The following is a 16,409-nucleotide window of genomic DNA, read 5'->3' on the forward strand; positions in this document are numbered from 1 at the left end:
ATGTATTCGGTGGCACGTTACCATCAAAAACAAAACTAATCCACTGTGTCCTCAGTGGCTCTCAGTGGGGAGAAAATAAAGACTCATGTTCACTGTTACATCAAAATACAAAACACCTGCATTGCTTACAAGACATTGTTGTCGCTACAGCAGCTCAAGTTTGGAGAAAACTTGTAGCGTGCAACTGGCTGAGGGCCAGAATATGCTAATATGGGACAGTCCATAAATGGTTGTGGGCGGAGCCTAAGTAGTATGATGTCATTCTGCCTAGAAAATCAAAACGGCTTGATAATTGAGAGTGTTTAGGTTTGTAGGTGATTAAAAAACAGGAGTGAATGGGTTTTATCATTGTAGGGTGGTTGTATCCAAACACTGCTAAGGCACATTTATATGCAAACACCATGTAAAAGTGAATTTTACATCTGATGTCTCATTTAAATGTGTCCTTGCTCAATTACAACATTTATTTCTTTGAAAAAAAAAACACTTACTCAAACTTTGAGAGGAAAGTGTAAGTATATACATTTTCCATTCTGTTAACATTTTGCTTTCAGTACTTGCATTTATTTGAACTTTGCTGTGACAAATGAGTTTTACATACCCATGTCTTCAAAGAAAGTATGCTCATAAAAAGCTGTATGTACAGTAATGAGCAAAGTCCAGTTTTAAAAATCATAAAACAGCTCCCCTTATTTCAAAAGGTCAGTGCCTTTCATCAATGAAATACCAGAACAGCATGAAAACAAACTTCCGTTATGTAAAAAGTGAGAAAACTACTAGCACATATTAAGAAGTGAAAGCTTAGGGGTGGAAATCTCTGCAATCCCAGGTGCAAATCTGGATGAAGGGCATTAAATAATATTTAGGCAAGGAGTGACACACACACACACACACAAAAAAAACCAACAACAACAACAACAAATGTTCAGCCGTATTCCCCTCCACTTCCGCTCGCGCTCCACGAATTTAGGCCGAGGGCAAAGGCCAAACTGCAATCATGGCATCTGATTGTAATCCCAACATGGAGCTGAAAAACTCGTCTGGAATTACCAAACAGATTCATACGCTTATGTAAAACGCTGCCGAGATAAATGTCAAGATTTCATTTCAACAAGATATGACTTGCTTCACTAACCCAAATTAACTTCCTCACCCAACTATCGACTGCAATCAATGTCATCTTCAGTTTTCACCCACTCTAGTTGAGCATTCAGTGAAGTGTAAAACTGTTGCCATAGAGACAAAAGGGCTGATGTTTATTTTCAGAGAGGGCTCCCGAAGGGACAAGAAGGAGTAATGAAGACTCAGAACAGCAGACTGAGGCATTAGCTAAGACTCACACAGCACACTTCTACATATATTTTATTTCTATAGTATAAACGTAAAATCTACTGTAGGTAAAACCCACAGCAAAAATCCTGATTCACCATCTTCCCATGTGTATTGCATAACTATGCCGTCCGAAGAAATGTGACTCATGTAAAAACACTTCCCAGGGTTCCTGTCTCCAATTTCACTGAGATTTGTCCGTGCAAATGTGTATCTGCACAGCTGCGAAAAAATACCAGATAAAATGATGAGAGCTAGGAGTCATAGAGCATTGCTGAATCAATTGCACAGTTAAATTGTCTACAAAAATCTGTATTTAAATTTTCATTGAACTGTTTTACTATAATATTGCTGGAAATGTTTACTAGTCATGCTCCACATACTCTGTTAATCAGTCACATATGGATATGAGGCCCTCTCAGATACCTCAGCCCACACACACACACAACCCTTGAGGGGCTTTCTCATTCATCTTTGTTAATTCTTAAAGGAAGTTTATGAGAAGTGCATCTGAATTATTTTAGATAGCCAACAGTATGCCACAAGTCAATATAAACAATGTTCACAACACATAATTCCAAAAAGATGCTTATTCTGTGTAACTGCACTATTGAATGATATTGATATTGTATTTTCTTGGATACAACATGCAGAAAGAAATCATTCACAATAAGTGGCCAATTTCATGCTGATTTTAAGGCGCATATAACCTGGAATATACATTAAATAAAAAAAAATATATTTTTTATTTAATAAAAATAATTAATTAATTTTTTTATTTGATATTATTAATATTATTTAATGGGATAGTTCACCCAATGTAAATTAAATTACCCCATGTTTTACTCACCCTCCAGACATCCTAGGTGTATATGACTTTATTTCAGATGAATACAATCAGAGTTACATTAAAAAATGTCATGGCTCTTTCAAGCTTTATAATATGGAAGACTGTTTCTGCTACTGAATAAAGAATTTAAAAAGAAGTTTATTGCAACTTGTTAACTCACAATTCTGACTATATATAGATATAGATTCACAACTGCGAGTTATAAAGGCAATTCTGACAAATAAAGTCACAATTGCGTGATATAAACTCACAATTGCGAGTTATAAAGTCAGAATTCCAAGATATAAACTGAGAAATGAAGTCAGAATTGTGAGATATAAACTCGCAATTCTGTAAACATCAGTCTTTTTTCTCCTCAGAACTGGACTTTAGAACTGTGAGTTTATATCTCACAATTCTGAGAAAAAAATGTCAGAATTGCAAGTTTATATCTCGCAATTCTGACTGTATAATTCGCAATTGTGCAGTTATATCTTACAGTTCTGAGAAAAAGTCAGAATTGCGAGATATAAACTTTGAAATTCTGACTTTTTTTCTCACAATTGTGAGTTTGTATCTCGCAATTCTCTCACAAATGTGTTTATATCCCACAATTCTGACTTTATATCTAGCAATTCTGACTTTATAACTTGCAATTGTGCATTTATGTCTTACAGTTCTGAGAAAAAGTCAGAATTGTGAGTTTATATGATGCAATTCTGAGAATAAAAAAGTCAGAATTGCAAGATACAAACTCGCAATTGTGAGAAAAAAGTCAGAATTTCAAGTTTATATCTCACAATTCTGACAGTATTTCTCACAATTCTGACTTTATAATTCACAATTGTGCAGTTATATCTTACAGTTCTGAGAAAAAGTCAGAATTGTGAGTTTATATGATGCAATTCTGAGAATAAAAAAGTCAGAATTGCGAGATACAAATTTGCAATTGCGAGAGAAAAAGTCAGAATTTCAAGTTTATATCTCACAATTCTGAATGTTTTTCTCGCAATTGTATTTATATCCCACAATTCTGACTTTATATCTAGCAATTCTGACTTTATAACTCGCAATTGTGCATTTATATCTTACAGTTCTGAGAAAAAGTCAGAATTGTGAGTTTATATGATGCAATTCTGAGAAAAAAAAGTCAGAATTGTGAGTTGTAAACTTGTTACTACCTTCTTTTTTAAAATTCATTAGCAAAAATTGGGCTTCCATATAATGAATGGGTGTTGAGATTTTGAAGCAAAATAAAGTGCATCTATCCATTATAAAAGTACTCCACATGGAGTTAATCTTGTCAGAACCAAGTTTTTGTTTTGTTTACAGCAAAGGAAAACCAGCCTACTCTTGGCTTATATCGAAATCCTCCAACATTTTCTTTACAAATCCTTATGTTGTACTTCTAATTCATAACAGATGTTATGTTTTGTTTTTTTCCACTGCGCTTCCATGTTCGTCACCGCATTCACCAAGGTCCTACGTCATCCGCTGGAACGCCACTCTCTTGTGAATGCACGTACAACATTTAATTGAAGCTAGAGAAAACAGTTTATAAAGTTTCGAAATATGGATCTTTTTTCTTTGGTTCACTTCAGAAGGCCTTTATTAACTCCCTGGAGCCTTGTGGAATACTTTTTAATGATGGATGAATGCAGTTTATTGGATTTCAAAATCTCAACATCCATTCACTGCCATTACAAAGCTTGGAAGAGCCAGGACATTTTTTAATAGAACTCTGTTTTTGTCTAAAGGAAGAAAGCCATATACACTGGCTTTGAGAGTGAGTAAATCGTGGGGCAATTTTCATTTTTGGGTGAACTAACTCTGTAATATTAATTACTAACATATTATCTAGCCCTACAACTTCACACACATTTTTATCATTTTTAGATACAGGTAATACATTATATTCATAATTTTCTTCCTTGTACAAATGTCTTCACATGGTTAATCGGGTCTCTTCCTGGGAGGATGTATAGAATTTTTTCCTGCACACATTTGTTAACTTCTTACACACACCTCCAAATACGTACTAAGTGAAATAACAAGAAGAGCTGGCACGAATCCTGTCAGCAAACACTGCTGAAAGATCGATCGTCATCAAAAAACACTCCTACTCTTGTCTATCCATCCATCTCTCTCTCTCTTTCTCTCACTCTCTTTTTCACCTTGAAGCTATAAACAGCCTATGAGTCAATAGTAAAGAGGGAGGTCAGTAAGGAGTGTCCACAGATGTGGACAGATGGGCTTCTTCATAGGTCAAGTTCTGTGCAGTTTGTGAACTGATTCAAATAATCGTTTCATTCAAGAAACTGGTGAATCATTTATCAACAGGAAGAGTCAACGTATTAACACACAAAAAAAAACTATCTGAAAAAACTATTTGTCTTAAAAAGACAAAACAAAGTAAAATTTAGTATTTTTCGTAACCTAATAGAATTTTTACATTCACTGTATGCTTAAAGTAAGACAAAAATATTATGTTTTTTATTTTATTTTTCCAAGATAGTAACAAGATACGTAAGACAAGGCATTCTTTAAAATCAAGTTACACAATTATGCTATACAACTAAAGTTTACTATAAAAAAAAGACTAAAATACTAATACTGAAAATGTTTTTGCAGTGCACTAGTCCTTGGCAAAAGTATACAAAACATCAGTGCGTGTTCATGGTACAGGTCACTAGTTTTATAAAGATCAAAAATTTCTGTGTGAATGATTTGTAATTGTTTGTCGTGGCATCGCCCCAAAATTAAATAACCCAATTGAGGCCACAAAATTATCACATTATTCCAGCTCATCTGCTCATCGCTACATGAAGCTTTTGCTAGCCTTAATCTTCACCACAGCAGCGTAATTCTGTTTAAGGCAGTGTGACGTGCTCAGCTCTAGATTATTCCTTATGCCAGAACCCTGGTGATTTGGAAAGGGAATTACAAGGAGATTCAGACGAAGTACAGCATCCTTACGATTAAGGATCAACAATGCAACATGCTCATAAAGGAAAAGGGTTTTCTTGTAATTGAGTTAAATAATTAGTTTATATCCAGAAAAAAAAAATCCTAATAATTTACTCACCCCTGCATCATCAAAGATGCTCATGTCTTTCTTTCTTCACTCAAAAAGGTTTTTGAGGAAAACATTCCAGGATTTTTCTCCATATAGTGGACTTCAATGGGAGCCAATGGGCTGAAGGCCCAAAGTGCAGTTTCAGTGCAGCTTCAAAGGGCTCTCCATGATCCCAGCCGAAGACTAAGGGTGTTGTCTAGCAAAAACTATCTGTTATTTCTAAAAAAAAATTACAATTTACATTCTCTTTAACCACAAATGCCCATATCTTCCACTAGCTCTGCAATGCGTATATGCATCTTCACGTATTGCAGATTAAATTCCGACCACCACAGATTCAACACCGACCAAAAAATAAATAAAAAATCAATACCGACCGTCACATATTGCGTTTCGTTATTCTTTTGTACACTATTTAAAACACGCAGCGAATTCGTTCAACTGCATTTCCTTTCCCTTCTCTCTCTTCATCTCTCTGTCACTCACGCGTCTCTCCCTCACACACACACACACACACACACACACACACACACACACACACACGCACGCACACAGCCCCTCCCCTCCGTGCACACCACATCTGTCTGGATCATCTGTGGAGAGAAGACGGCTGGCGAAAGGTTGGTATCTCGTGAACACTTTTAACACACAATCACAGATTAAAAAGTGCTATAAAATATTTTATATTCTGAATACAATAGTTTCAGTGTGTTGATGTTACTGTAAGTCCCGACCCTTAGCAAACGAGATTGCGCCACCGCCTTCTTTAGAAAGTTAACTAGTCGCAAGTTTGTGGTGAAATGTAGGCTAGCCTAGTTGGATCCTAGTAGCCTTTAGAATCTTTTTTTAGGAAGCCCCGCAAAATAAGGTGTCCTAACAAAAGTTGCAGACTGTGCAGCAAGTAGGCTGTTGTATATGGTGTTAAATTAATGTAATAAAGTTCTGTGTAACCAATTATTAAACCTGTGGGAAACACTGAACTCCATCTTATTTTCTCCTCAAAGGGAGATTGTGTGGAGCACTTTGAAGCTGCACTGAAACTGCAGTTTGGAACTTCAACCCACTGGTTTCCATTGAAGTCCACTATATGGAGAAAAATCCGGGAATGTTTTCCTCAAAAACCTTCATTGTGACTGATGAAAGAAAGGCATGAGCATCCTGAATGACATAGGGGCAAGTAAATTGTCAGGAATTTGTTATTCTGGAAGTGAACTAATCCTTTAATCCATAAAAAACATAATATATGTCCTTAATCCTGCTTTTGAGCTTTATATATAGTAGATTTTAAGCACCTGCTGTTTGTAACTCATATTATGCAGTAACATCAACAGCACATGCTCCATAAATTAGTTAATATTCAACTTTTTTTTACATGGAAGGTCATTCCGGGTCAGAATGGAATACTAGTGCACTAATGTTTCAAATAATCTGAAGACAAGCTGCATGTTCCCACTCTCACCTTTATCTCTGTGGCTCCCCTATCACTAACTCAATTAAGGGAAACCCCTCATCTAAGCAGTTGTGTACGTGATAGGAGAACGCGTACACTCCATTATTAAAACTCTTGTGGTGGCAGAGTGCAGCCAATTCACTAGACTCCCTGCCAAAAAAGGACTTCCATCTCTCTCTTTTCATACACTAAGGGCTGAGGGACACCCTGCATGCTGACGCACACTGCCACACACTACTAGCATCGCATCCATCATACTTTGACTTTTTTTGCCTCATACATTTAGCCACTTCCTTGCCGTCATTTCTGGAGATGCAAGGCCTTGCATACAAACAAGGGTATATGAGGATGCTTGTCTGCCTTTTCTAGAAGTGTCTTCAGAAATCTCTTACAGATGCACAATCAAACAGTCTTTCCTTTCAAATATAGTGCAGGCTGTAGCAAAATCCTTCTTGGAGTTCCCAGAATGCTTTGAAAGGTGTGCATTATTCCTGGGAGTCACAGTATTTAGCCTTATTAGAAAAGACAGCCACTTACTATATTGATTTAAAGCTTACCATTTGTTGGCATCATCAGTAAAAGCATCTTATGCTTTCCTGAGGTACACTTACACTTTAAAGGCAATTTTGTGGCGGTGCTTTTAGTGAACTTCAGTATAAAGTTCACAACTAAAAACAATCCATCCCAACTCACAGAAACGAATAGCTATTTATGATGTACATTATACTGATGCACTGATGCGTTTCTGTCCGATACCACACTCTAAAAAATGCTGGGTTAAAAACAACCCAGCGCTTGGTGAAATAAGGACAAACCCCGCGATAGGGTTGTTTTGACCCAGCAGTTGGGTTAAAGGGGACACCACATGAAAATCTAACCTTTTCCATGATTCCCGGTGCATCTACCAACCCAGAAAGGACAACCCAGTAACTTTGTTTTGGTAAGCCTTTCTCTGGAAGCATGTGAAAAAACAAGCCGCTCAGATTTTTCTCCCCTCGTGTCGTTGCAAGGGGATGTTTTTAATTACTGCCACTTAATCTGCACTTTTCCACCCACAAGGTCGACATTTTGTTTTCGGAAGTGACAGCATTGTACCAGTGCTAACGCCATGGCAAAAGTCCAAGCAAAGCATGTTAACTGTTCTGTCGCTAACTGCACAGACGAGCACAGAAAACTATTTAGAGTCTTAGTCTCAAAGGAGACAAGAGAGGATGGATGTGGTTTCTTTCCCAGCTGTTTTCCTTCACAGACATAACTGACTGTTTTTGTGACTCTTCTGTGTCTTTAACATAAACCTGTGTGTACTTGACAGTTTAAGCGCAATAAGACATGAAAGAGAACTTAGTTTAGTACTCACATGCTGTGTGACAGTCACTTTCTGCGTGCATGCTCAGATGTGTGCACTCAGAAAACCCTATATCAGAAGTTTAAACATTAAAACATTATTTCAGTGCAATAGACATGATAATCAAAACCAAACAGATGTTTTTTTAGCAGTATCCGAGCATCAATGGTACGAGCTGTTAAGGCACAGCTCTATTCTGAACAAAGGGCGGGAAGCAGCAGCTCATTTGCATTTAAAGAGAAATGCACGAAAAACAGTGTGTTTCTGCTTCCACTCAAAATAGGCATTTTCAAAATGATATAATAAATGATTTTGAGCTGAAATTTCCCAGACATATTCTGGGGACGCCTGAGACCTATATGTGACCCTGGACCACAAAACCAAAAGTAGCACAGGTATATTTCTAGCAATAGCCACCCATTGTATGGGTCAGAATGATAGATTTTTCTTTTATGCCAATTCTTTTATGAAATTTCTTACTGTAAATATATCAAAACTTAATTTTTGATTAGTAATATGCATTGCTAAGAACTGCGTTTGGACAACTTTAAAGGTGATTTTCTCAATATTAATTTTTTTTGCTCCCTCAGAATCCATTTTTTCATAGTTCTATCTCAGCCAAATATATCTAACTCTATCCTAACAAACTACACATCAAGCTTATTTACAACTTATTTATTCAGCTTTCAGATGATGTATTAATGTCAATTTCAAAAAATTATCTCTTATGGTCACATATTGCATATTGTAAAAAGGGGCATAATAGGACTCCTTATCTAACCCTAGCAGAGGTTAGATTTTTTTATAGTTACATTTATTAGGGGACATCATATGTGGCATCAAAACAATCCTATCACAGAACGCATCTGCCTCTGCAGACGGTCACAAATACGTCACATAACAGGGCTGGCACGATGCTGCAGATATTTACAGAGGCTTTGAAGAGATCTGATTGAATTCTTGGAAACTGTGTGGCCTCTGTGGACTAAAATGACCAAGGATTTTAAAATAGAATGTTAAATTACAGTTTGAGAGTACAGCCTTCAAACAAGCAGATGGATGATTAAATAAATAAAACTTAAAATTTTTTTACATTTAATATTTTATTTATCTTTTTTCATAAAGGAAATAATCAGTAATTGACACAGTAATCCTCGTAAGCGTGCCAGATTCCCCTAAGGATGCACAAAGGAGCAAAGCATGGGCTGCGTTTGATGGGTGTCAACAAATTAATCTATCTTGATAAATGACAGGAAATAAATTTCCCACCTGTCCGGACAAGATGTGAGCTGGGTAAATGACTTTCTGCAACGGCTCACAGAGCTATAAATAAAATCTAAACGTGTGGCATATGGAGCCTGAGCTAAATGTATTTAAGAGAACCTGTGCACAGTCTAAAGGGAAATCCCACCTGTCTCAACAGGGCTGGGAAGTGCTTTCAGAACCAAATCAGATTTTCATTTTAACGAAATTATATGACTCTTTACTTCTACCTTAAATTGATCTATTAACCCTAAAGTTGATGAAAAATGTATTTTACTTTGGTAACTGGACATATTTTTGAGCGGTCACCTTATATGCCACTATCCAGCCTGAAAAATTGAAATGTCTAGTTTAGATTCTAAATATTAATTTATGTTCTTACTACTTTTCTGGGCCTTGAACACGTCAGTTGCGTTGCTGTCTATGCAGCGTCAGAAAGCTCTCAGATTTCATCAAAAATATCTTAATTTGTATTCCGAAGATGAACAAAGTTCTTTCGGGTTTGGAATAGGGATGTTAACCGATGACCGTTTGACCGGTGGTTGACCGCATCAACGTTAACCGGTCAAAGTTGTCGGTAGTCGGTTAAAAAAAAAAGTGCCGGTGCGTCTTTTACGCATTCTGAAGGTGCCCGTTTTATCCATTGGTTTTATCATGTTGCAGTCTATTAGGCAACATTCCGCATAAGATGGGCTTAGATTTGGAAATACATTGCATCTACATTTCAGTGGTAACCGATAAGGTGATGATGATCATCATCTTTCTTTATTATGGTTAGCACTACCGAAACTAAAGCGGCGTCTCTTCGGAGCTGTCATTTTCTTAAATGAGCCGTGGCAATGTTTCAAATGAGCTTCTAACCTAGACAAACGCCTTTATTTTCAAAGCGATCACCTTGTACCCAAACCATTTGAAACTAAGGAGCCATGAGTGGCAGTGTGTGTGTGTGTGTGGGAGGCAGAGCGGCAGAGAGAGGCTGCGATCACACCGAACGAGTTTTTGCAGTTGGAGGCGCCTCTTTTGAATGGTTTTCTGTTGGCAGTGAGCGTTCTACGCACTGCTTATGCGTCCCAGGCGCCTCGCGTTTTTGCAGGAGCGCTCTGAGCGCGTGAAGTTGAAAAAAAAATCAACTCTGAGCGGAAAAACGCCCAACGTCATTCGCGTTCTTTTCCATTGTCCAATCGAATGAATGGAGAGGCGGGCCTTCTGTTGTGGTGACGGAATTTTACGGTTGCTTAAAAAGTCCGGAGACTGCAAGAAATAGAGGAGAAACCTTTTGTGTCTATCGTGGGTAACCCGGAGCTGTATTATTTAGGGTTTCTGCTAATATGACAGTTTACTTAACAGCATAAAACTAAGATTTTAGAGCGCTCGCGCTATAATCCTTTGATTTGACTGACAGGACAGCTGTTTTGGTCGTTGCTTAGCAACATAAAAAAAACGCAGGACGCTCTTTTATTAAAAGTCACCAAAAAAAAGGCAGTGCTGTGCGCCTCGCATTTTTAGAACTAAAAGACGCGTTCGGTGTGATCGCGGCCAGATGCAACAGACTTGCGAAATTGCAGGAGCGGCTCGAAATGGCTGTTATTTCAAATAGCGTACCATATTTTACAAGGGTGAGTAATTAATAACAGATTTATCATTTTTGGGTGAACTATCTCTTTAAAGTTTTCTAAACAGTTCCACATGTAATGCTAATTTCATATGCAAGGATGTTAGCCAATCATAGCAGTGGGTGTTTACAGCAGACACGCCCCTTCTAACAGACCATTCAGAAGTCAGAAGGCTAAATTCAGGGTCGAAAATGACCATTTCTATCTAAATTAGGACTGTTTTGGATGAAAAAAAACCCCAAAATGATCTTACTGACCCTACACTTTTGAACGGTAGTATTGCTTATACTGTTTATTATTAATAACACAACAGGGATTTCAGAGTAAAAATGCTAAGACAATAAAAATTTCTTATTCAGGCTCATGAACAAAATGTTATAAAAGCAGAACTAGTACTGTTGTGCTTACCAAAGGATTGTTATGTGTTTTTCTTTTAAGAGCCCTGGCTCCTTAGGGATCCAGTGCAAACTACTCCTCACGATTAAAATTCAAGAACTGCATGAAGATACACTGAGCAAATAAAATAAGAGCCTCTACTGTGATCTGAAAAAGTGCTAGGTCAGTGTGAAATCTGATGATCATTTTGATGGAATTGACTGAGACATCTCAGCAGGCCAGCCTGGTATTGAGCCATCAGGCAGAAGCACAGCTGTCAAGGTGAAAATGGGAGGAGGAAACAGTAGGAGACAGAGAAAACATGGCACATAACCAAAGACACAAGTTTTAGTGGGCTGGCCATGCTCCAGAACAACCACATGAAAGCCACACGACTCGTGCGACAGGCCACAACGAATGACCTTTAATGCTAATAAGACAAAGATCGAACTGCTGAAATTGATTAAAGAGCTCAGAGATTCAGCACAGGGATGAATCGCCTTGGTAGGTCAGATATTAGATGGGTGTGAGCTAATTAACAAGGTGCACATCTGAAAATGAAACAGCAAGTGCAACATGCAGAATCTACAGATTAAGGTCAGAGGGAACTCACAAATCTTCAGACAGCCATGCTAACAACAGCCGCCCTATTCAGCATAGAAAACCAGTTTCACTGCATTTTGGACTATAACAAAGGTTAAAGCAGGGAGAGAGCAGTGCAATAGAGTAGATCTATTGAATGCCCTTAAAATCCAGCTACTGATTACTGAATCTCTAAACAAATCAGACGTCTGATGTTTGTGATTCTCTATTCTCTCTTCACTAGACTGCACTTAAGGAAGGACACTCATGGGAACAAAGGGTCCACTCACTATGAAGAAATTACACTATGCAAACAACCAAAATGTTTTTCGGTAAACACTCCAGTCTGTAAGGTTAAATGACTACCTTCAATCTTACAATATAAAAACTGTCATTTCCATGCAGACAGTACCAAAGTGTACTATGTCTTTGTTTAGAAGACCTTGGAATACTACATACACTACTATTCAAATGTTTGGGGTCAATGTGATTTTTGTATTTGCTTTTGAAGGAAAAACATAACATATCAAAAACATAGTAATTACATTAGTACACATTAATTAGTGACATTATTATTACATGTTAAAAAATAAAAGTAATTGCGATTTTCTCTCACAATTCTGACTTTTTTCACACAATTGCAAGTTTATATCTTGCAATTCTGAATTCATAACAGGCAATTGTGAGTTGAGTCAGAATTGTAAGATATAAACTCGTAATTCTAAGAAAATATATATTTTTTTTCCTCTCAAAATTGGACTTTATAATGTGCAAATTTTACGTTTATATCTCAGAATTAGAGAAAAAAGAATTGCTAGTAAAAAAAAGTCAGAATTGTGATATATAAACAATTCTCAACAATTCAACAATTGTGAGCTGAGGCAGAATTGTAAAATATAAACTTGTAATTCTAAGAAAATATAATTTTTTTTCCTCTCAAAATTGGACTTTATAATGTGCAAATTTTACGTTTATATCTCAGAATTGGAGAAAAAAGTTAGAATTGCTAGTAAAAAAAAGTTAGAATTGCGAGATATAAATAAACTGTTTTTATCTTGCAATTCTGACTTAAATTCTGACTCAACTCGCAATTTTTTTCCTCAGATCGTGAGATATAAACCAACTTGAAATTGCAAGTTTTAAAGTCCAATTTTGAGGGGAAAAAAGACTGATATGTTCTCAGAGTTGCAAGTTTATATCAAGTTTATAGCAATTGCGAGTCGAGTTAGAATTGTGAGACATAAACTCGTAATTCAGAGAACTTATCAGTCCTTTTTTCCTTTCAAAATTGGACTTTATAACTTGCGATTTCGAGTGAGTTTTTATCTCACAATTTGAGAAAAAAAATGTCAGAATTGTCAGAAATAAATTCTTCTAATCTTGCAACTGTGACTTAAATTTTGACTCAAATCACAATTGTGTATTACGAAGTCAGAACTGCGAGACATAAACTCAATTCTGACTTTTTTTTCAGAACTGCAAGTTTATATCTTGCAATTATGACTTTTTTTTTCTCCAATTGCAAGTTTATATTTCGCATTTCTGATCTTCATAACACGCAATTAAACACTGAGAACATATCAGTTTTTTCCCCTCAAAACTGGACTTGAAAACATGCAATTTCGAGTTTATATCTTACAATTTGCGGGGAAGAAAAGTCAGATTTACGAGATATACTCTTTATCTTTAATTCTCGCATTTGTGAGTTTATATCACGCAATTTTAAAAAGAAATAAAGAATTCTGAGTTTGCATCGCGCAATTCTTACTTTATAACTTGTTATTCTGAGTCTATGTCAAAATTCTTAGAAATAAAGTCAAAAATTGCAAGTTTGCATTATGCAATTTTATGAAAACAAGTCAGAATTGTAAGATAAAAAGTCGCAATAACCTTTCAATCTTTTTATTCAGTGGCGGAAACAGGCTTTTCTTTTTTCTCCAGGATTTACCGATGAATAAAAGGTTTAAAAGAACAGCATTTATTTGACTTTTGTAACATAACAGATGTCTCTACTGTCACTTTTGATCAATTTAATGCATCGTTGCTAAATATAATTTCTTTACAAACAATCTTATAGTAATCATTCTGCATCGTGGTATATTCCAAACTTGGATTTTTTGCTAAAAGAGCACTTCCATTATACTCAGTGGTGGGAGGATTACTTTAGAAATGTAATAGATTACAGATTACAAATTACCCTATTTAAAATGTAATAAGTAGTGTTACTATTTCGATTACTTTATTAAAGTAATCTGATTACATTTGATTACTTTTCTAAATTTCTAACAGATTTTTTCAACTGTTAATCATTTTCAAACTATTTAAAACAGGCAGGGTTAACCTTGCAGCAGTACTCAACACTGATTGGTTGTAGCAACCAAGAGAACCAATCTAAACCATCAGAATGGTATTGATTTACTAAACAGCCTTTAAATGGCAGGAGGCATCGTGCACATCAAAAACGGGCAAAGTAACAAATTAATATTATTTAAAATATACTAGCTTAAGACAGAAAATATTCAGATATAACCCTCTTTGAAATAATTAACATTTTCATAAGTACCTGTAATTTAATGACACATTTTTTTCTCAGTAACTCTTTGAAATTAAACTATGCTTTGTTGCTACACGTAACTAGATACTCCTCAACACTTAATATACTTACAAAATAATTCCAATAGTACATTAAAGGACTACAGACTGTCCTTTTGGTCTTGCACATGCTGTGAGGGACAGTCTGGAGGAACAGATTGGAATCTGTCCACATCACACAACCAACAGCCTGACACCTGTGATATTGCTCCACCTGCAGCAGAAGGTGCTTTACAGAAGATGCTAGGACTGCAAAGGGACATTCGAAATGTACTGCTTAGTTATTTTAAGGGATTTTTAACTCAAAATAAATTTTTCTGTGGACACACACACACAAATCATTATTAAAGAAAATTCCGCTTTAGTTTTTAGTGATAACAACCTTTAAAAGGACAAAACAACTCATTAAAAAAGCACAATAGTAGTCTTGTGCATTATATACCAAGTTTTTCGAAGCTAGACGAGCCTTGTATGGCAAAGTCCAGCATAAAGATTCTTCAAAAAAGATCTATGACATGTTTTGAATGGCGAGTTTGAGATGAAGTGTCTTCCCTTATCTCTGTAGAGCACTATGGGCTATATTCATTTGCCCTCATGCCAGTCTACAGTTCTGATAAGCAGGGTTATTGAGATTGTGAGCACACTCAATTGAACTGAAGCATAGCTTAATTAAAGCCTGCTGCTCCCAAAAGACCCAGGATTCCCTGACATCTATCTATCTCCACATGCCAATCTAAAAGGAACAGACCATCTCTCCCTAGCTCTCTCTATATAAAAATATACTTAGGAATGTTAACTCAGTGGTTAGCAATAGGAAATACTCAAGTCATTAAATTTCCATATGCAACAAAAGACAAGTAAACACGGTTAACTAGCTTTCCATATGCAATTATGAATGTTTACAAGCGGATTTCCCATGTGAAATACCTGTTTGTGAACCAGGGTGATAAGAAGAAGTTTCATTAGATTTCTATTGAAAACGATAGGCTGATCTCAAACTGAGGCATAAAGACTGTTAAGGCTTTGAACATACTGTGTATGTTTTAACAAATAACAAACCCTCTGCCAATGTATGCACACAAACAGATTTCAGCGAAAAGACTATGAGGGGTCTCTATTGAGCCTTGTGTTGATGATAACAACAGGTTAGTGTTGTGTCAACAGTGTTTAGTGCACTTGCACATTGTCTGAGTGTGCTAAACCGCACACCTGCGAGCACATGGAGTTCACATCCTCAGCACTGCGACCTTCCCATGAGCAGGTGACCGAGGACAATGTCATTTGTGTCATGCCGGAAGTTGTCGAAACTACCCCCAAAACCCATCAATTTACACTACGTCTTTTGATATACAGAGAAGCGCTAACCTGTTGAGAAATACGGGAATTTATACATAAATATAAATATGTATGAAGATTAAAAATAAGAAACAGGACTTGATGCTATCACAAATCTAAGTTAGACCGACGTAAATAATTTAGGATTAGACATTAATTCAGAAACACTACAACAGCAACAGCTCCACAATTTCATTGAAACTGCTATATATAGTAGACAAAGACAAATCATATTCAAAAGACTGAATGTAACGTTACGTTAGGATGCAGCTGGCCCTCTTTATCTATGAGAAGAACCGTCTATGAAAACTATGGAACATCTGCAGCGCCGAATGGACTAAAAACGCACTGAATTAAAAACCTAAAAACCATCACATCTAATGAGGTTCAAAGTTTCTATTTTTGTCGATTTCACTGTCGGGTGTGTTAGATAAGAAGAAAAAAATCGACCTATAATAAATCAAAATGTGCGTGTTTCGTCTTATTCAGCGGCTGTTGTAATGGAAATCGATGTTATTGTGGCTCCTGGCAGTTTAGAAACATGGAGCCATTTTTAAAAGGAAATACATTGGTCGCTGTAGGGAAAATAACCAACACTATCTCTCTAAATTATGTCACAT

General features: G+C 36.4%; 1 protein-coding gene across 2 annotated transcripts in view; it reads right to left on the minus strand.

Annotated features, from left to right (window-relative positions):
- Window positions 1–16,409, minus strand: part of ndrg3a (ndrg family member 3a) — a 157,666-nt gene that overhangs the window by 141,044 nt on the left and 213 nt on the right. The window lies entirely within an intron of this gene.

The sequence above is a fragment of the Garra rufa genome, chromosome 20 (assembly GCF_049309525.1).
Source record: "Garra rufa chromosome 20, GarRuf1.0, whole genome shotgun sequence".
Taxonomy (NCBI): Eukaryota; Metazoa; Chordata; class Actinopteri; order Cypriniformes; family Cyprinidae; genus Garra; species Garra rufa.